The following is a 21,343-nucleotide window of genomic DNA, read 5'->3' as shown; positions in this document are numbered from 1 at the left end:
ATTTCAAAAGTGTTATTCTCATTAAAATTGATTTCTATGTATAGAAAGATGCATAAAGGAATTTTTTTTACAAAAGTGTTATCCTCATTAAATTTGATTTTTATGCATAGAAAGATGCATAAAGAAATTTTTTTATTATAAAAGCGTTATTCTTATAAAAATTTATTTTTATGCATAAATAGATGCATAAAGAAATTCTTTTTATTTTAAAAGTGTTATTCTTATTAAATTTGATTTTATGCATAAATAGATGCATAAAAGGATTTTTTTCATAAAAGAGTTATTTCCATTGAAGTTGATTTTTATGCATAAATAGATGCATAAAGAATTTTAATTCTCTTAAATTTTATGAGTATTGGATAAATGAATAATTAAATACTCTAAGAGAGAAATTTCTATCGTTTTATATTCACACGGATTATAAAAAGAGAATTCAGGAAATCTATCGAGATCGAAATATTCAGATAAATGATTAATCTATTCCTCATTGGAATTCGTTAACTAATTTAGAAATCAGTTGAGTGAATATTCAAAGAAAGAAATTCAATAAAATAGTAACTGAATTACCAAACCTTTTCGAGAAAGATAGATCAGGAAAAATCTTATCCGACTTGAACCTTGAATCAAACTATGACCAAGACCAAACTCTTTTGTCAGTTTTGAGGAAAGAAGGTGTGACCAGTTTAGAAAAAATACACTCAAAACCCTCGCCAAATCTGAAATTAAGTTTGAGACCCTTCGAATTGATCTGTGGATCAAGGTTATAGAATTCGAGGAATTTTGGTATGAAATTCAGAATTTCGATCAAGAAGTTTTGTGGATACTGATTCAAGAAATACTCCTTGTATTCAAAAGAAAATCAAACTGAAAACTTGCATAGAAATGAGATGTGATGTGAATAGATGTGATGTGAATAGATGTGATGAGATGCGATGTGAATCAGATAGATGAGATGTGATGTGAATAGATGTGATGTGATGTGAATAGATGTGATGAGATGCGATGTGAATCAGATAGATGTGAATGAATGGATGGATGTAATGTGATGTGAATAGATGTGATGAGATGCGATGTGAATCAGATAGATGTGAATGAATGGATGGATGTGAATGTGATGTGAATGAATGGATGGATGGATGTGAATGTGTATGTGAAGAATGGATGAGAATGTGTATGTGAAGAATGGATGTGGATGTGTATGTGAAGAATGGATGAAAATGTGTATGTGAAGAATGGATGTGAATGTGTATGTGAAGAATGGATGTGGATGAGTATGTGAAAGAATGGATGTGGATGAGTATGTGAAAGAATGGATGTGGATGTGTAGAGATGTGATGTGACATGAATATATGTGGATGTGAAGTGGTAGATATGAATGTATGGATAGATGTGAGTAGTCGTACATGTGAATGATTGGATGGATGTGGATGAATGAGATGAGGTGTGTATGAATAATATATAATGTGGATAGAAGTGATGAGATATAATGTGGATAGAATGTATGTGATGGGATAGTTATGAGAATGAATGTGGTGAATGTGATGGATATGAATGAATGTGATGTGATGGGGATGTAAATGGATGTGATGTAAATGAATGTGATGTGAATGAATGTGATGTGATGGATGTAAATGGATGTGATGTAAATGAATGTGATGGACGTGAATAGATGTGATGTGATGTGAATCGGGATGTGAATGAATGAGATGTGATGTCATGTGAATCGGGATGTGAGTGAATGAGATGTGACGTAAATTAGGATAGATGTGATATGTGATGTGAATGAATATGATGTGATGAGATGTGGATATGGGTAGATGCGAGTGGATGAGATCTGAAGCAGATAGATAAATGAGAAAAGATGTGATGAGATGGAAAGTGATGTGATGAGAATGGGAATACATATGAAATAAATGAGGATTGATGTGAAACAATGTGGAAAGACGAGAGTTTGTTATAAAAACTCTATTTATGACCTGTTTTTAAATGACTGTTTTATGTCAAAAATATTGGGGAAGCATTTTGACCGTCTTGTGAATGAGGTCATGGAGACCTATCTGCTCTGCTGATAAAGTTGCAACAGCTGACGGAGAGTCAACGGAGGACGTCTCACGTAGCAAGGTCGGCCGAGGTCTTGACCAGCCTCGGTTCGATTTAAATGGTGAGCTTCCGGTACAGTGGATGAGGGACTAAGGAAGCAGTCTATGAGTGAAGTGCTAGGTGACCTACGAAGGATCCTAGAGGGTACTGACCATACGGTGCTCGAGCTCCACACGGACGTCGTGGAAGATATTGGAACAAGGAGTAAGAATTGTTTTCTGAATTCGGGCATGGATTTGGTTGATTGACCTTGCTAGTCCTCAAACAACGGATGAGTCCATGGCTCTTTTATATGGATCTGTTGATTGATCTTGCTGATCTTCGATGGAGATTCCAATTTGATTTTTATAAGTGAATATATTGTCGGGTACTATGAGCTAGGAACTATTGAAAAGGCCCCTGAGTGGATAGGTGGTGAGTGTTGTGGTTGTCAATGATGCCATAAGTACACCGATGAAGGAAAAATTAGAAATTAGGATTCAACCGGATTAATTTTGGAGGATTATGATCATTGATACTATAGTTTCATTAAATTATTGTTTTAAAGACAACTGAATTTGTGAAAAAGGCAAGCGTTAGGTGACCTGCGAAGGATCCTAGAGGGTGCTGACCATACGGTGCTGGGGCTCTGAGTCACCGAAGATACCCACACGTACATTGTGGAAGATATTAGAACAAGGAGTAAGAGTTGTTTTCTGAATTCGGACATGGAGCTGGTTGATTGACCTTGCTGGTCCTCAACGGATGAGTCCATGGCTCTTTTATATGGATCTGTTGGTTGATCTTGCTGATCTTCGATGGAGATTCTATTTTGATTTTTATAAGTGAATATATTGCCGGGTACTATGAACTATTGAGAAAGCCCCTGAGTGGACAGGTGGTGAGCATTCTAGTTGGCCAATGATGCCATAACTACACCGATGAAGGAAAAATTAGAAATTAGGATTTAACCGGATTATGTTGCCATATATATAGGCAGTGATGTGTGTGAACACACTTAGGACCGCCGGGGTACTTTTTTCCTCTTTAGGAGGTTTTTTTCCCCCGGCTTGTATATACGCCCATCATTCTAGGGCTAACTTATCTTTTGTACATTGACATAATCTAATACACTTTGTGTTGTGTGCATTCTTGCTTCTTCTTCTCCAAGCTTTATGTGCTTTCCTGCAACCCTAATTCCAACAATTGGTATCAGAGCAGGCATCGGCTCCCAGGGCTACGCCGCCAGCACCCTCCGACTCACGTTCTCCGATTGAGGTGAGTTTTCACGAGCGCTTGCAAGTCCCTATACTCTACAAATAGGCCTGTAGGGTTTCGCGTTCTCAGAATTTGCATCTGAGGTCGTTTCGGGATCCGTTTTTGCATTTCAAGTTCTGCACAAGTGTTTTCGTCATTTTCTACAAAAATTTCGATAGTGCAGTTTTCTGCAAAACAGGCATACGTATTCTATCGTGGACCGTGCTACATAGCACGAGTTGTTCTCTGTTCAGTCTTCGCTTCATTACAGGTAGCTTTTGCATCAGTTTCAGTCAGTGGCCATGGTTGATAACAACAATGACATATTTCGTATGTAGTCTGCTGAAGACAAACTGGATGGAGACAGCAACTACCCACTTTGGGCATACATGATGCAGCATGTTTTGGTTGCAAAAGGAGTGTGGAACATTGTGCAGGGTATGGATGTACGTCCACGTTCTGTGGACGTAGGATCTGTTGAGGATGTTGCAGGTTCTAGTAGCTCTACTATTGCTGCTGTTTTACCCACTGCTGAACAAGCTCGTTGGGATGGTAAAGATGCGCAGGCTCATGCCTTGATTGCACTTTCTGTCAAACGTAACATCACCCCACATATTCGTTCAGCTAAAACAGCAAAACAGGCTTGGGATATTCTAGCTGGTCTGTATGCACGTCATAACGAGGCAAAAATCGCTTACCTGCGTAAAGAGCTAGAATTGAAGATTATGCAAGAAGATGATGACATGAATGTTTTTCTTGCTGAGATTAAAGATCTCAAAGAACAGTTGATTTTTGCAGGTGAGATTATTCCTGATCATTCTCTTGTGCAGACTGTTCTTGATGCTTTACCTGAGACATATCAGACTTTTGCTTCCACTTGGAGACTTCTTAATGAGGACAGACCTGATGCTGTCAAGTATGATACCTTAGTCAACAAACTCTTGCAAGAAGCGCAATCCAGGCAAAACAGGGCCAGGCAGCGTGCAATTGATCAAGCATTTATTGCTGCAGAGAAGAAGTGGTAAGGCAGCCCCTTCCACTGTTTCTTCTCCTATTAGTAGGTCTGCAACTTCTTCTCCTTCCACAGGTAGCAACAATAAGTCTGAGAAGGCTCTTGATAAAGGCAAGAAAAAGACCAGGTGCAACTATTGTAAGGCAAATGATCATGTCATTAAGAATTGCCCTAAGCTAAAGGCTAAAGAGGCAAAGAAGAAAGAGTCAAATGCAGCCACAATAGCGGATGCTTCTACAAATGCAGATTCTGCAAATGTTGTGCAGGATACAGAATGGGCGTTTAGCGTGTATTGCCAAGATAACCCATCTGTACATGATGCATGTTTGGCAGTTTCTGTTGACTCTCATGTTTGGTATTTTGACAGTGGTGCTACAAAGCACATTACCTCGCATCGTGATATGTTCACTTCTCTTGAGGCTGTCCCTAATGGGAATACTGTCACATGTGCCATAATGCTTCTTACCCAGTGAAGGACATTGGTAAAATTATGCTTACGACTGCAAATGGCAGTGCTTTCACACTTTCAGATGCTTTGTATGTGCCAGGGATAAAGAAGAATCTATTGTCTGTCTCTACGCTTGCTAGACTTGGATTTGTAGTCAAATTTGTGGATGACAGATGTACTGTTCATGATTTGACTTCTGGTGATACGATTATTGCATCTGGCACCTTGTTTCGTGGGCTGTATAGGCTCAATTCTTATGACAAGAGTGTGGAAGATTCGGCAAATGCAGTTTTTGATGAAAAGGCAGTTTCAGATGCAAAACTATGGCATGCTCGTTTTGGTCATCTGAACTTTGCTAGTTTGCTGCGTTTGCAGAAATTTGATATGGTTGCTTCATTGCCCCCTCTTGAGGCACCATTGAAACATGTTTGTGAAGACTGTATTTTGGGCAAAATGCAGCGTTCTGCGTTTCCAAAGGATGGTTCTGTGCGGGCCACTCGCAAATTGCAGCTTGTACATAGTGATGTATGTGGGCCTATACAAACTCCGTCATTAAACACTTGTACTTCGTGACTTTCATTGATGATTACTCAAGGCATGCATGGGTATATCCATTGAAGGCAAAGTCCGAAGTGTTTTTGTGCTTCAAACAGTTTTTTCTTATGGTTGAAAATGTATCCAATTGTATTGTGGGCACCCTCCGTTCTGATCGAGGGGGGGAGTACATGTCTAAAGAGTTTGATGCATTTCTGGCTAGTCGTGGGATAAACACCAATGTACAGTGCCGTATACCCCTCAGCAAAATGGTGTTACTGAGAGGAAAAACAGGTCACTTATGGAGATGGCACGATGTATGGTCAAGAGCCAAGCTTTGCCACATGCGTTTTGGCTTGAGGCTGTCATGTGTGCTGCATATGTACTCAACAGGTGTCCCACTAAGGCCTTGCAGTCTATTACTCCATACGAAGCTTGGCATGGCAGGAAGCCTTCTATTGGTCACTTGCGTGTCTTTGGTTGCTTGGCCTATGCTTTAGTGCCTGTGCAACAATGCAGAAAATTGGATGATAAGGCTGTCAAATGCATTTTTGTTGGTTACAGTGCTGAGAGCAAGGGTTACAAATTGTATCATCCGCAGTCAAAGCGTATCTTGATTAGTCGAGATGTTGTTTTTGTGGAAGATGCTGTGCAGCCTTTGTTATCATGTACCAAAGAGACAGGTGTGAGCTCACGGGATGTATTTGATACATTGTTGCCTCTGTTTACAGGTGGGAACTCAAATGTAAGTCCTAATGAGGCAAATATTCAGCCTATGCAGATTTCAAACGACATCATAGATCAGCTTGTTTCTGATGCAGATTTATAGGATGTAATTCATGAGGATAGGGCTGAAAATGAGCAGGCTAGAGGTATGCCAAAATGGCTGGTGCAAACCTTGTGTGATAGTAAGATTGATGCACCTATAACTAGTCGTACTCATTCAGGTTTTCAGCATGCCTCTTATACATCAGATTGTTATGCTTTGGCTGTGTCTAGTATGTGTGAAGAGGAAGAACCTCTTTCATTTGATGAGGCACAAAATTCAGAAAATTGGTTGACTGCAATGCAAAGTGAATATGATGCTATAATGAAGAATGGTACATGGTCTTTGTGTGACTTGCCTATTGGTAAAAAGGCCATTGGATGTAAGTGGGTTTTTAAGTTGAAACGAAAGCGAGATGGCAGTGTTGATCGCTATAAGGCTAGACTTGTTGCAAAGGGTTATGCTCAAGAAAAGGGCATTGATTTTGATGAGACCTTTGCTCCCACTTGTCGTATGACTACCATTCGTAGCATTTGTGCATTGGCAGCTCATAATGGTTGGAATGTACATCAGCTGGATATAAAGACTGCGTTCTTAAATGGAGATTTGCATGAGGAGGTGTATGTATCACAGCCTCGTGGTTTTGTTCAAAGAGGGCATGAAAACAAAGTGTGCAGGCTGAAAAAGGCTTTGTATGGTTTAAAGCAAGCTCCACGCACTTGGTATGAAAAGATACATGCATATTTGACTGCACATGGTTTTCAGAATAGTCCAACAAAAAGCACTTTGTATGTTAAACGTGTGGATGGTGTACATCTAATCATTGCTCTCTATGTCGATGACATGCTGCCCTCACAGGACCAAATGAGAGTCATATTGCTGATTTTAAGGCTGATTTGAATGCCTCTTTTGAGATGTCAGATTTGGGGCATTTGCATCATTATTTGGGGATACAATTTAAGCAGTGTGATGGAGGTATTGCTTTGTGTCAGACAAAGTATATTGAGACATTGTTGCAGAGATTTGGCCTTGAAGACTGCAAGCCTATTGCTACTCCAATGGAGACAGGTTTGAAGTTGAGTCTTCATGATGCTGGAGATCACTTTGATGTCACACTCTATCAGACAGCTGTTGGTTGCCTCATTTATGTATGCATTATGAGGCCGGACATTCAGTTTGCAGTCTCACAGGTGAGCAGGTTTATGCATAGCCCAGGGTCTCAGTATTGGAAGGCAGTTAAACGCATCTTTCACTACTTGAGTGGCACCATACATCTTGGGTTGTTTTATCCCAAGGGGGGATCATTGCCGCCAGATTTACATGCTCATGCATATCTTGGTTGAGTAAGAAGCAACCTACTGTGGCCACTTCTAGTTGTGAAGCTGAGTACAGGGCAGCTTTCACAGCTACGGTTGAGTGTGTGTGGCTCAGACGGCTTATTGGCTGACTTGGGTGTTGGACAAGAGTCTGCCACCTCTATCTTCACTGACAGTCAGAGCGCATTGGCAGTTGCGAGAAACCCAGTTTTTCATGCTCGCACAAAGCACATTGAGGTGCATTATCACTATGTCAGGGAGAGACTCTCAGCAGGAGAGATCAGCTTGACCTATGTGCCAACACAGGACAACCTCGCCGATCTTTTCACAAAGGCGCTTCCTCGTGAGAAGTTCGAAGCTTTCCGTAAAGCTTTGGGCTTGCTCCCCTTTGTGGATTGATCTACTTCGGGCATGGCACTCCCCTATACATGAGTGCCAGCTCTCATTCACACCATCACTCCCAGGGGGGATTTGTTGCCATATATATAGGCAGTGATGTGTGTGAACACACTTAGGACCGCCGGGGCACTTTTTCCCTCTTTAGGAGGTGTTTTCCCCTGGCTTGTATATACGCCCATCATTCTAGGGCTAACTTATCTTTTGTACATTGACACAATCTAATACACTTTGTGTTGTGTGCATTCTTGCTTCTTCTTCTCCAAGCTTTGTGTGCTTTCCTACAACCCTAATTCCAACAGATTAATTTTGGAGGATTATGATCAGTGATACTATAGTTTCATTAAATGATTGTTTTAAAGACAGCTGAATCTGTGAAAAAGGCAATTTCATATTGGGTGTGTAAGTGGTGTGACTAGTTTTAAGTTTGTATGAATATCCGGCTAGGGGGCTTGGGAACTCTTTTCCCTGGTACCCGGGACAAAATCTAACCAAATTCTTAAATTGATTCCATCACTACAGTGGTTGGCTAACCCACGGGTTTGGATGGGGTTAGGTTGGACTGATGGATCCTATCACTACAGTGGTTGGCTAACCCACGGACTGGATGGGGTTAGGCTGGACTGATGGATCCCTAAAATGAGACTTAATTCTGTTATGGTACGATAGATGAAGTAAATCCCGGATAAAAATTGTTCTATAGAAAAGAATCAACGGCTATGCCTCTCAATGAGGAAAAAAGCGTTGGTCTCTATGATCCAAGTGCAAGTCTTTTCCTTGATCTGACTATGATACTTACGGGTTCGATCAGATCAGTTCAGTTTGTTAAGGCTCTTGACTACGTTAGAGTAAAAATATCACGGAGGACTCGCCCGTGCTTTCTGGGGGCGAGGAAAGTTTTTCCTGGTTCTATTTTAGAAGAACTAAGGGATTAGTATCTTGTCCGGATATTCGTAGGCGAGGCCCCGAGTGAAGGACCCTACCTCGCACAAGAAGTGCTACTTCTGCTGCTAGCACCCCAGGAATTGTTGCGCGGAGGGGACAGGGATCTTTCAACTTGCCACCTTACACCTCTTTCCCTCCCCTTCCAAAACCCCTCCTCAAGTTTCCTCACCACCTCCTTCACCAACACCACCATCATCTCCTTTATCCCTCCATCTTGGATTGGCCCTACTCGTGCCCCCAACCAATGTTTCTTGTGCATCGGCACACCCACCCCCTTTCCTCGTCGATGCCTCACTCAACACTGCTCTCTCTTCCTCCAAAACCCCTCGACCTCAACAACCTCACTCAACTAACTCCTTTCACCCCTTGGAGGAGGGCGAGATCCCACCTCAACCCCCATAGGAGCATAAGGAGGTGGACCCCCCGTCAATCCCCTCAAACTGGCATGACCCATTGGTCTATATAGAATTCGAGCAAGACATATGAATCCTACTCAATCGGAAACTCCAACAGGTGACACTCACCAAGATCACAAACCGCATGGATATCCATGTCCTTAAGCTCTACCTCGATACCAAGCATGCCACATGGAAGAGCCAGCATGCGGTGGCTACATTAGGCCCCACTTCGATGCTCAACCCCTCACATTCGAGCTTATGGGTGAGCAACCGGTTTGGCGGTGACCATTCCTCCTCAAGCCATATATTTGGATGGGTTACTATAAAGCCCCTCGACACCTCTGCATTAACCTAACTTACCTCCCCATCTGCTAATCGGCTAGGCCTGGGACTTATTTTGCACTGAGCAACATGAGAACCCTAATCTAAAATTCAACTTCCCATGGTTTTCCCCTCCTACGTCTTGGAACCCATGCACGGAGGAAAGCATGCTCACTCAAATGCATGCTTTCCTCAAATGCATGCTTTTATTGGCAGACATGACTAGGTTCCTGATGTGGTGAATCCTGTCATTGTTGCCACCATACGCTTTTGAACATACGATCTATGTGTAAACTAACCCCTTAACTATAAGTTTGTTGTGATGGATTTTGTGTTAAAAATAGACATAGTGCTAGGATGGGAATGGATTATTGTTGCTACCAATCTAAACCATGCTTCATTAGCAATCACTAGTTTGGTACCAAAACAGGACACTTAAGTGTCCTTTTTTGGGGGTTGTGAAAAAAAATCAAACTCCTAATGTAGGCTTTAAAAACCAAAATGCTTCATTGGGCATGTAGAACATAACCCTATGCTTATGTAAAAAATGCTAAACATATAAAATGCCTTTTTATTTGGAAGTACATAAGCAACAAAGTAGCATATGTCTTGAAAATGAACATTTTTTTAGGATTTTTCCAAATATGCAAGCATCATTCTCTCAGAAAAAAAATCCAATGATATCAATAGCATTTTTCCCAAGATATTTTGATAGCATACATCAGTCCAAGGAGGTAGAAGTTCACCAAAAAAATCATTTTTCTTTCCTAGAATTTTTTCCAAAAAAGTTGCATAAAATCAGCAAAAGTAACGTGTATGATCAAAACTCAATCACGCTACTAAAAAATAATGTAGCCCTATCAATGAGAATGTTGATTATTGGTTTTCATGCTTGAGATGAGATAAATAAGCCATAATTTGATGTGTATGACACTAACTTAGCCTCCACTTAAGTAGGTTCTTATCGCCTAGTTCTAAAAAAACTGTAAAAAATAAAAAATGTAAAATTTGATCATATTTTATCAAAAACTAATCATAACTATACTTGCACAAGTAGTCTACACCTACAGTTACAACAAATAATGCACTTACACAGCTTTCCCCTTTGATGAAAATCAAAATTAGGCTCATAATTAGACATTTTATGTATTAAAAACAGGTTGCGCAAAAGGCCATGTATGAGAAGAGGCCCAAAAAGTGGCTCTAAAGTTTTGGAAAATTCAAAACAAAGTAGTATTTACTCTATATAACATGGGTGCACCTCAAGTTTTACATTATTAGCTTGCATATGGAAGGAGAAAAATTCATGCTCCACCTGTATAAAAAACGTCATTTCAATATTAGCGAGTCAAAAATTTATCCAATAATTATCGTTTGATGATTCCAGGATTTAGTTTACATCATGGGCTTTCCATCAAGCCAAGTTTCATGATCAAACTATGTCCCTTCTAAAAGTTATGTCCAAATTACTACTATTTTGAAAACAGCAAAAATCATGTATTTTATCAGCATGTGTCTAAGAAAATTAAAATATTGCCTTGCAAAAGCTAAGAAAAGTGCAATTTAAAAAATCTCAAGGATTTTTTGGGTCTTGAGAAACATCTGTGGATGTTAAGCATTTCAAAACTCTTAATAGATTGCCCACAAAAATTCAAGAACTTTTCAGGACACTTTAGTGTCTCAGGACACTTAAGTGTCCAATTACAGAACTAGTGATAAGCACCTTGAAGGTTCATATCACAACAAAGAGGATCCGACATTAAAAGACTTATATGATGCTAAGCATAAAAGGCAAAAAGTCTCCTCCCAATAAAGCTCCTCAACTTGAAAACTTACTTTTTGCATCAAAAGCCCATTTTTGACAAGGTATAGTGTTGAAAATACAAGTGATTAGGGTGTGTGCGGGAACAAGCCCTTGGTTAGAGGCTGTAAAAGAGGATGTGTAAATGTGAAAGAACCTGTGAAAAGGTGAGAAGAATCTACTGGGAGAGAATAAAGGGTAGCATGAGAAGATTTAGGAAGTGTGGAGATATTCTGGGAAAAGTGAAGAGGTGGAAAGAATCAAGCAAAAGAGGTGGAGATATTCAGGGAGAGGTGGAGTGAATCAAGGAGAAATCAGTGGGATTTGATGCTTGGATGTAAACTCTATAAATTGAGGCATTGGCCTAATGAGAATTTGCTAGTTTTTGATTATCCATGCCTACATTAAACTGTCTTAATTATTTACTAATCATTTTGTTAATGATATTGATTCTAGTGTTTGATCCACCATAGCTCATCACATTGCTCTAATTTCAACATGGTATCAGAGCCATGCCTAGAATCCATCAGGTTTATGAGCCCATTATCTAATTAATCAAGATTAGTAGATAATTAGAAAATAATCCAATTTTTAGTTATTTTTCAATTAGCCTCTGTACCCCCAGCCAGTGGAGGAGCTCCCTCTCCTTACACACTCACAATTAGCCCAAACCCTTCTAGCCCAAAGGATCTCTAGCCAGTTGAATCAGCGCAGCAAACCGCCAACGCGGTCAGGAGAAATCGCGATTTTCTCAAGCGCCTGTTTCTAGGAGAAATTTGCAGATCTTCACTTCATCAAATCAAATTGCTCTAATTCCTCTTAACCCCTGGGGTTTTCAAGCATGCTCTACAAGCTGGTGAAGACAGAATTCAATTTCATCAAGTCTACAGTGAGATCCAAGCTCTTTATCAAATCTGCAGAGCAGGTGACTTTGGTAAAACAGAGATTAAGCTTTTAATATTTGGTCAAATCTTGTGTTTATTGGCTTAATCCTCTACTAGACTCATTGCTATTGATGGCTTTAAAAGCATTTGAGCTCATTTGAAGTCTAAGGCACCAGATCTGGACTCCCCGCATACTCTGTTTTTTGCACACAAGATAGTGGATTAATTTGATCAGCGAGTAATCAGTGCTAATCACTGTATTTTGGTGCAATTGAGGGTTCAAATTAACCATTAGGTATCTGATACAGATCCCTATAACTTCAAATTTCAATTCGGAGTTGGTTTGATACTCCAACCATTCCGTACAAATTGGTTACCCTTGATTTAATGTAATTTCTGGTGATTTTATGCTGGTAAATTTATTGTAATCATCTCTTAAACACCAGATTGAGTTGTAAAAGGGTAGATACTGCCCTTGAATCTTGAAATTGGATCAAGAGGTAAGACCCCCTTCACATCACCATGAGTACAGCACAGGAAATAGCCAAATTTAATGGGGAGCAATTTTACACATGATGGCAGACAAAAACCATGTATTTGCTCATGAGGAAAAATTTGTGGGGGCTAGTTGAGGGAAGAGATGAATGTCCAGAGGAGAGAGGAGAAAATGAGTGGAAGAGTAGGAATGAAAAAGCATTGGGACTTATTGCACTCAATTTAAATGATGAAATCATTCATCATATCACAGGGATACAATGGGCAAAAGATGCTTGTTGGGATGAACTCGATAAATTATTTGGCACACAAGCTAAGAATTCAAAGATAAATCTGTTAATGCAATTCTACAAATTGGACATGAAGGAAAGTGAACCTTTAATCACACACTTGAACAGATATAAAAGCATTAAGCAACAGCTGGCACCTATTGGCAAAAAGGTAGAAGATAATGAGGCACTAGCAGTGCTTCTGAAGAGTGTGGACAAAGGTGAATATGAAAATATTGTAGCAACACTAAAGAATGTACCTGAATTGAAGCTACATGAGATAGAAGCAGCTCTACTAGAGCAAGAGAGCAGAGGCAAAGAGAAGAAATGGCTCGACTCAACAGTAGGAGAAGAAAAGGCATTCTTCACCCGAGGAGGATTCTCTCGAGGACGAGGACGAGGACGAGGAAGAGGAAGAGTAGGAGGAAGGACCTTCACTTGCCACAACTGTGGAAAGCTAGGACACATGGCAAGAGACTGCCCACAGTAAACCCAGTGGAGAAGGAACGACATCGGCAAACTTCATGGAGGCTCCAAAGGAAGTGGAGTCGGATCATCTTTTTTGAGAGAGAGAGAGAGAGAGAGAGAGAGAGAGAGAGAGAGAGAGAGAGAGAGAGAGAGAGAGAGAGAGAGAGACCCCACAACCCAATGTAACCTGTCCCAACAAAGTAAAACCACCTCTGAGCCACCGATGATGTAGGCCACGTGGTAGATGTATGTGTGAGCACTTTAGTCAAGGTCGCGGGCACTTATAGTAGCCTTGGACACATAGAGAGAGAGAGTGTGTCAAGGACTATGGAGTTTAGGGACTTGAGGCACTGGTCGTGGATTGTCAAGTAAGAGAGAAACTTGATACAGGGTCCAAGTGTGCTAAGTTAACTTGAGGGGAGGTGTGCTAGGCACTAGTTGCGGGACTATCATGTAAGAGAGAAACTTGGTATAGGGTCTAGGTGTACTAGGAGTATTCACTTGAGGGGAGGTGTTGAAAATACAAGTGAATAGGGTGTGTGCGGGAACAAGCCCTTGGTTAGAGGCTATAAAAGAGGATGTGTAAATGTGAAAGAACCTGTGAAAAGGTGAGAAGAATCTACTGGGAGAGAATAAAGGGTAGCATGAGAAGATTTAGGAAGTGTGGAGATATTCTGGGAAAAGTGAAGAGGTGGAAAGAATCAAGCAAAAGAGGTGGAGATATTCAGGGAGAGGTGGAGTGAATCAAGGAGAAATCAGTGGAGATATTCAGGGAGAGGTGGAGTGAATCAAGGAGAAATCAGTGGAGATATTCAGGGAGAGGTGGAGTGAATCAAGGAGAAATCAGTGGGATTTGATGCTTGGATGTAAACTCTATAAATTGAGGCATTGGCCTAATGAGAATTTGATGGTTTTTGATTATCCATGCCTACATTAAGCTATTTGCTAATTACTCACTAATTATGTCTTTATTACTTACTAATTACTCACTAATTATGTCTTAATTATTTACTAATCATTTTGTTAATGATGTTGATTCTAGTGTTTGATCCACCATAGCTCATCACATTGCTCTAATTTCAACATATACCACAAACAATGAGCGAGTGGGAACGAGCAAAATAAAGAATGAGCGAATCCCGTCAATACAATCCCCAAAAAGAAAAGACAATGCCATCTACAATTTCTATTGGAACGAGCAATTGATGGAAGTAGCATAGACAGGCCTTGGTATATTGGCAGCATGGGAGATATTTTTTATTGGTGAAGCTAGATTCGGAGAGAATCTAGATTGAAAAGAATTGACAAAACTTTTTAATATTGTTGAACATACATTGTTTTGATGCATGTGTAAGCATAAGTAATGGACACACTTTTGCATGAGATCACATCACCTTGGCACAAAAAAGCTTGAGATTTCATTTACTTAATTAGAGCAACTCTTCAATTTCTTCAGCATACTCTAGCAGCATACTTCACATAGAAAAAAAATAATAAAGAAGGAATTTTAGGCCAAGTCATTATCTATACAAAAAATGTTCATATATGAATCGACAGCGGTGGAAAATCAAAAAGCATGGAAAGGTACCAAAAATAATAAAATGGCACCATTGCACCTAAGACATAGGTAATATCCCATGACATTCACAAATCCATACCAATAGAGTCACGACGACAATCCACCCAAAATGTCCTAATAGTAAACAAAATAGTAATTAATAGTGCTAGGGAATACGAGGTGAAGGTGCTAGTTGTACAGATTTCTCTCACCCTTCTACATAACCTTAGTCTCTTAATACTACATGGGTATACAAATATACTGATTAGGCTAGTACTACACAAATGTACTTTTCTATAAGGTTGATAGAGAGACAGCTACATGGGTATACAAATATACTAGTAGTATACATATATACTTTTCTATAAGGTTGACAGAGAGATACAGCTACATGGGTATACAAATATACTGATTAGGATAGTAGTATACATATATACTTTTCTATAAGGTTGACAGAGAGATACAGCTACATGGGTATACAAATATACTGATTAGGATAGTAGTATATAGATATACTTTTCGATAAGGTTGATAGAGAGATACAACTACATGGGTATACAAATATACAGATTGGGCTAGTAGTGTCTCAAAATAGGAGATCTACTGTGGCTTTATGTTCTGTTTTGGGAGTGTTGCTATGAGTTGGAGCAATAAAAAATAGTTGTTGATAGTTATCTTATCGAGTATAGAAGCAAAGTACATGGATGCTGTTATGGTAGCTCATAAGGTAGCTTGGTTTTTGAAGCTACTTGGTGGTATAGGTGAGCTTTCCATGGATAGGGCAGTGTCACTTATTTGTGACAACATGAGTAGAATACAATTGGCTAGTAATCCATTCTATCATGTTAGAACAAAGCACATTGAGCATTATCATTTTGTGAGGGAGAAGGTTCTAGCAATAGGTGGTGGATATGGTATCTATCAGCACAAAGGATCATGTGGCTACCACCTTCAGAAGGGCACTAGGTATAGAAAAGATTTGCAATTTTAGGAGCTTACTTAGAGTACAGTGTGTGTGGAGTTGAGCTCAAGGGGGAGTGTTGAGATATTGAGCTTACGTAGTGCTGTGGACATTTATGACCCACCTGGGTGATAGCTTCTATAGTTTTGTGGACATTTATGACCCACCTGGGTGATAGCTTCTACAGTTTTGTCATGGTTGGTGAGATTACAGGTGATATGCCGCTAGTGGTTTATAGGTTATGTGATATCCAGTTTGCTGTATTAGAGTTATGGCATAGTTATAGTGCCAGCTCATGTAGTTAGGTTTCCACTATAGAGACCAACCTTTATAAGCTATAGTATGTATGCTCATCTCTTTATAATACTGTTGTAGAGAAGAGAAGAGAATATAGGAAAATTCAGCCATCCATCTCTCTTATGTGCTTATCTACTCTTATATGTGTGTGTGTTTATTGCAAGGAGATCAAGCTCATCTTCTCCCCTGCATTTTTTTCAAACATGCACCAATAAAAAATGTTGAAGCGTTTATATACACATGAAAAATTAGATCCTAGTTAGGGGATCTTAGGATGGTGTGCTAGCTAAACCCTTCTTCAAATTTTCATATTGTGGCATTTATTTGTCCATTGTCCATTCAAAGATAATCATCATCTTTTATAATGGTCTAACATATATGGCATATAGGAAGATAAATCTTATGTAATACCCTATATGCTACATGAATCTTTGCACTCCCTTGTGGTTGATAGTAGGTGGTGGCAACTATAAGATCATGTGTATCTTATTCTCATCAGTGAAGATGCTATTCTTGTAGATATTGTGTGTCCAAGGATGAAATCAGTGAAGATGCTATTCTTGTAGATATTGTGTGTCCAAGGATGACATCCATGTGTTTAACCCAAAATTGATATTTGAGTAGGTTTAACGAGATGCGGTAGAGTCTGCGCCTCTCAAAGACTAGCCAAAGATGAGCAAGATGCTCTATCCACTTAGCTATGTAAAGGTCATCAATGAATATCTCTAGGATCTTCCAACAAGGGATATTCTTAAAGGCTATACACATTAAGCGTTGGAAGGTGGCAAGATATGAAACTAAACTAGTGCTTAGACATTGATGACCCACATGCATCTTTGGTAAGATTATGCACAATATGCCACTAGTGGTTTATATACTATGTATGATAGCCACTTTGATGTGTACTAGAGTTATCACATAATGAAAGTGCCAAGTCAAGTTCTTAATATGGACCGACCGTTACATGTTATAATATGAGATTACTTTTCCTAAAAGTATGTGCTCTTGTCTCTTGAGTTTATGGTTATAGAGAAGAGAAGAGAAGAGAATAGAAGAAAATTTAGCCATCCATCTCTCTCTTGTGTCTTGCTCTCTTTTGTGTGTGTGTTTGCTTGCAAGGAACTCAAGCTCTCCCTCTCCCATATTCTTTATATGGTGTTAGAACTCCAATTTATGTGAGAGAGCTGAGACGGAAAGTAAGAGGAAAGAAAAAGGCAAGCAAGGAAGTGGTACACATATATTGGTATTTTCTCTTTTCCTCTTTGATTTGGAGCACATCTTTATAGCTATGAGAGCTACAGGCAGACATGGAAATTATTATCTCAGATTAAGGCATCCTCCTGGGTGGTGAAGGAAGATGACCTATTGTGTGTTAACTCAATTAACTAAATTTTTGTGCATTTTGATGAAATTGGGCGAGCCTCGTTTTGGCTTTGCAAGCTCCACTCTATGAACGTCCCAATTTTGATTGTGCCCCATTTTGGCTTTACAATTTTTAAGTAAGCACTCTATGTAAGTGTCAATTTTAACTATGCATGGCCAATTTTTGGTCAAAGCAAAGGTGCAACAGAAATTTGGTTATAAGACAATCTATGTAGAGAATCTAAGGTTTGCATGTTTTCAATGGATGTATCTTTGTGTGACTGTTCCATATATAGTTATAGTACAACATGTGTATAGTACCACTCTATTGTTGAAGATGAAGACTTTATTAAAGATTGCAAGTTTACTATACAAATGCAAAAGCTTTTGCAAGCAATATTTAGTAATTATACATAAAAGTTTATCCAAGATTGTGATAAGTATAGCTTCCAAGCATGGAAGTTCAAGATGACCAATTTTCTTATAAGGAAAGGATATAAGGAGTTCATCACATGTGATGAAAAGGAGTTAAATATTGCTAAGGAAAATCCCACCCCATAGAAGCATAGCATGAAAGAACCAAAGATTGCTGAAGAAAATCCCACAAAAGATGTAGGCATATACAACATAGCATGAAAGAGCCAGAAAGGTGTTTTACCGGTTGTTTGTTTTAGTGTGACAGACTCTATAAGTATAAATACATAGGATGCATAATTTCCTTATATATTAAAAGGATATTAGGAGTGAATCAAATGAGCCAGAGATTAAAATCTCACCCCATAGCATGAAAGAACAGGAGATTGCTAAGAAAATCCCACAGAATGTGTAGGCATATAAAGCATAGCATGAAAGAGCTAGAAAGGTGTTATACCGGTTGTTTTGTTAGTGTGATAGACTCTATGATTATACATATACAGACTCTTTAATTGTACATATGATTATACATATACACACTCTATAATTGTACATATACAGGATGCATAAATGCTAAAGGAGTCTTGGGACACCTTGGTGAGAAGATATACACAAGCCCATGCTTGGAAGATGTATACGTACTCATGCTCGGAAGATGCAGCTAATGTAGGAGCTGCATAATGTAACCAGAGGAAGATGAGTATAAATGATTACTCAATGAAGGTTAAAGAAATTGCAAATTCTTGTATTGGGTCATTATAGTAGATGATGATGATATGATGGTTTTGGTGACCTTGAATGGTCTTGGAAAGGAATATAGCCATTTTCAAACCTTTGTTGGAGTTTAAGAGAACTTTCCTAATTTTCAAGAATTGATTGGTCTCCTTGTTTGTGAAAGGATGAATATTGCGGGAGGTTCATCCTCTCAAAATTCAATAAGTAGGCCTTTTACTTAGGTAGATGAAGAGGCAAATCATCATCTAGAGGCCAAGGTGTAGGCTATTTAGGAAACACAAACCATGGGAAATAAAAATAGGAATATAATGTACAAATAGGTGGAAGAGGCCACAAGGGAAGCCAAAGAGGCTGAGGTGGTTAGAAAAGAAATCTGTCCACCTAAATGGGCATACTCCTTGCACGAGAGAGGAAGAAGAGAAGAGAAGAGAGACAATGTAAGGGTTGATTTGGGAGTATATACTTAGCCAATCCTGAAGAAGGTTAACTCCTTGATGTGAAGCCACTAGGGGATCACTCCACCACCACTTGTCACCCAAGTGGAGCTTTCCGTGAGCTAGGTAGGGAGCAATGAGAGAAGGAGATATGGAGAGTTCAACTCCTAACTCAATACCTTGGTGTGTGCAAGATGAAAGAGAGAGAGAGAGAGATCAAGGAGGAGAAGAGGCAAGCAAGGGAGCATCACCTACAAGCACACACATACAATCAAGCAAGCAAGCATGCATCACACACAAGCTCACCACCATAGCTACAAGAGAGCAAGAGGAAGAGAGAAGAAGACTCAATTGTGATAATGGGATTACATATCCTTTTCATATTTCATAAATCACTTATATAAAGATAAATTTAGGAATTTTGGGAATTATTCGAGTCCCATTTCTTATAGGATTGGTTGGAAACTCGGTATTTTTGTGTAGTTTGAGCTAACATCTATTTGTTGGTGCACTCTTTGTGCCAATAGATTATATCTTGACACAACTATTTGGCGTATTTGTTTGTAGTTGTATAGATACATACGTCAATGCAACAATATTGGAAGGACAAGGGAAACATGACACTAAACTTAATTGAGATTATACAACACCTTTCATATGAAGAAGATAATGTTAAATACTATCTCCACTTTGAGACATTGAAGTAAAAACATGGGGTTTATTTAATTTGCCAAAAGAATTCTAAATATCATTATAAAAAGGAACCTTAGAAATGAGAGATCTCTAAAGGGTGTGGTGTTAGAAACAACAAAACAAAAAGTAAATCTCAATGACAGTAACAATATGCTAAGTTTACGATTGATCCACAGATAAAAACCCATCTTAGACACTATATCAAGATTATAAATCATGATATATATGCTCAAATTTGAGGGACATTGAAGTAAAAACATGGGATGATAATGCGAAAGAACACTTGTTACATTCAATGAGATTGTTACATTCAAGTTTACAATTCATCCGAAGACAAAAACCCTTCGTCAAGATAATAATGGAGTACAAATTGTATCTCAAACATAGCGTTTTCTCATGTATTGCTCCAATACATACAAAGTTTCTCTATCATAAGCTGCTTCATTTACTAAAGTGTTGCAAGTATACTCTGTTGCCATATATATATAGGCAGTGATGTGTGTGAACACACTTAGGACCGCCGGGGCACTTTTTCCCTCTTTAGGAGGTTTTTTCCCCCGGCTTGTATATACGCCCATCCTTCTAGGGCTAACTTATCTTTGTACATTGACACAATCTAATACACTTTTGTGTTGTGTGCATTCTTGCTTCTTCTTCTCCAAGCTTTGTGTGCTTTCCTGCAACCCTAATTCCAACAATTGGTATCAGAGCAGGCATCGGCTCCCAGGGCTACACCGTCAGCACCCTCCGACTCACGTTCTCCGATTGAGGTGAGTTTTCACGAGCGCTTGCAGGTCCCTATACTCTGCAAATAAAGCCCGTAGGGCATTGCATTCTCAGAATTTGCATCTGAGGTGGTTTCGGGCTCCGTTTTTGCATTTCAAGTTCTGCACAGGTGTTTTCGTCATTTTCTGCAGAAATTTCGACAGTGCAGTTTTCTGCAAAACAGGCATACGTACTCTATTGTGGACCGTGCTACATAGCACGAGTTGTTTTCTATTCAGTCTTTGCTTCATTACAGGCAGCTTTTGCATCAGTTTCAGTCAGTGGCCATGGCTGATAACAGCAATGATGTATTTCGCATGTTGTCTGCTGAAGACAAACTGGATGGAGACAGCAACTACCCACTTTGGGCATACATGATGCAGCATGTTTTGGTTGCAAAAGGAGTGTGGAACATTGTGCAGGGTATGGATGTACGTCCAGGTTCTGTGGATGTAGGATCTGTTGAGGATGTTGCAGGTTCTAGCAGCTCTACTGTTGGTGCTGTTTTACCCACTGCTGAACAAGCTCGTTGGGATGGTAAAGATGCGCAGGCTCATGCCTTGATTGCACTTTCTGTCAAACGTAACATCACCCCACATATTCGTTCAGCTAAAACAGCAAAACAGGCTTGGGATATTCTAGCTGGTTTGTATGCAGGTCGTAACGAGGCAAAAATCGCTTACCTGCGTAAAGAGCTAGAATTGAAGATTATGCAAGAAGATGATGACATGAATG

Source organism: Cibotium barometz, chromosome 7, assembly GCF_041138505.1.
Source record: "Cibotium barometz isolate CiBa-2024 chromosome 7, ASM4113850v1, whole genome shotgun sequence".
Lineage (NCBI taxonomy): Eukaryota > Viridiplantae > Streptophyta > Polypodiopsida > Cyatheales > Cibotiaceae > Cibotium > Cibotium barometz.
The sequence above is the reverse complement of the archived record's forward strand: the minus strand, read 5'-3'. Positions refer to the sequence as shown.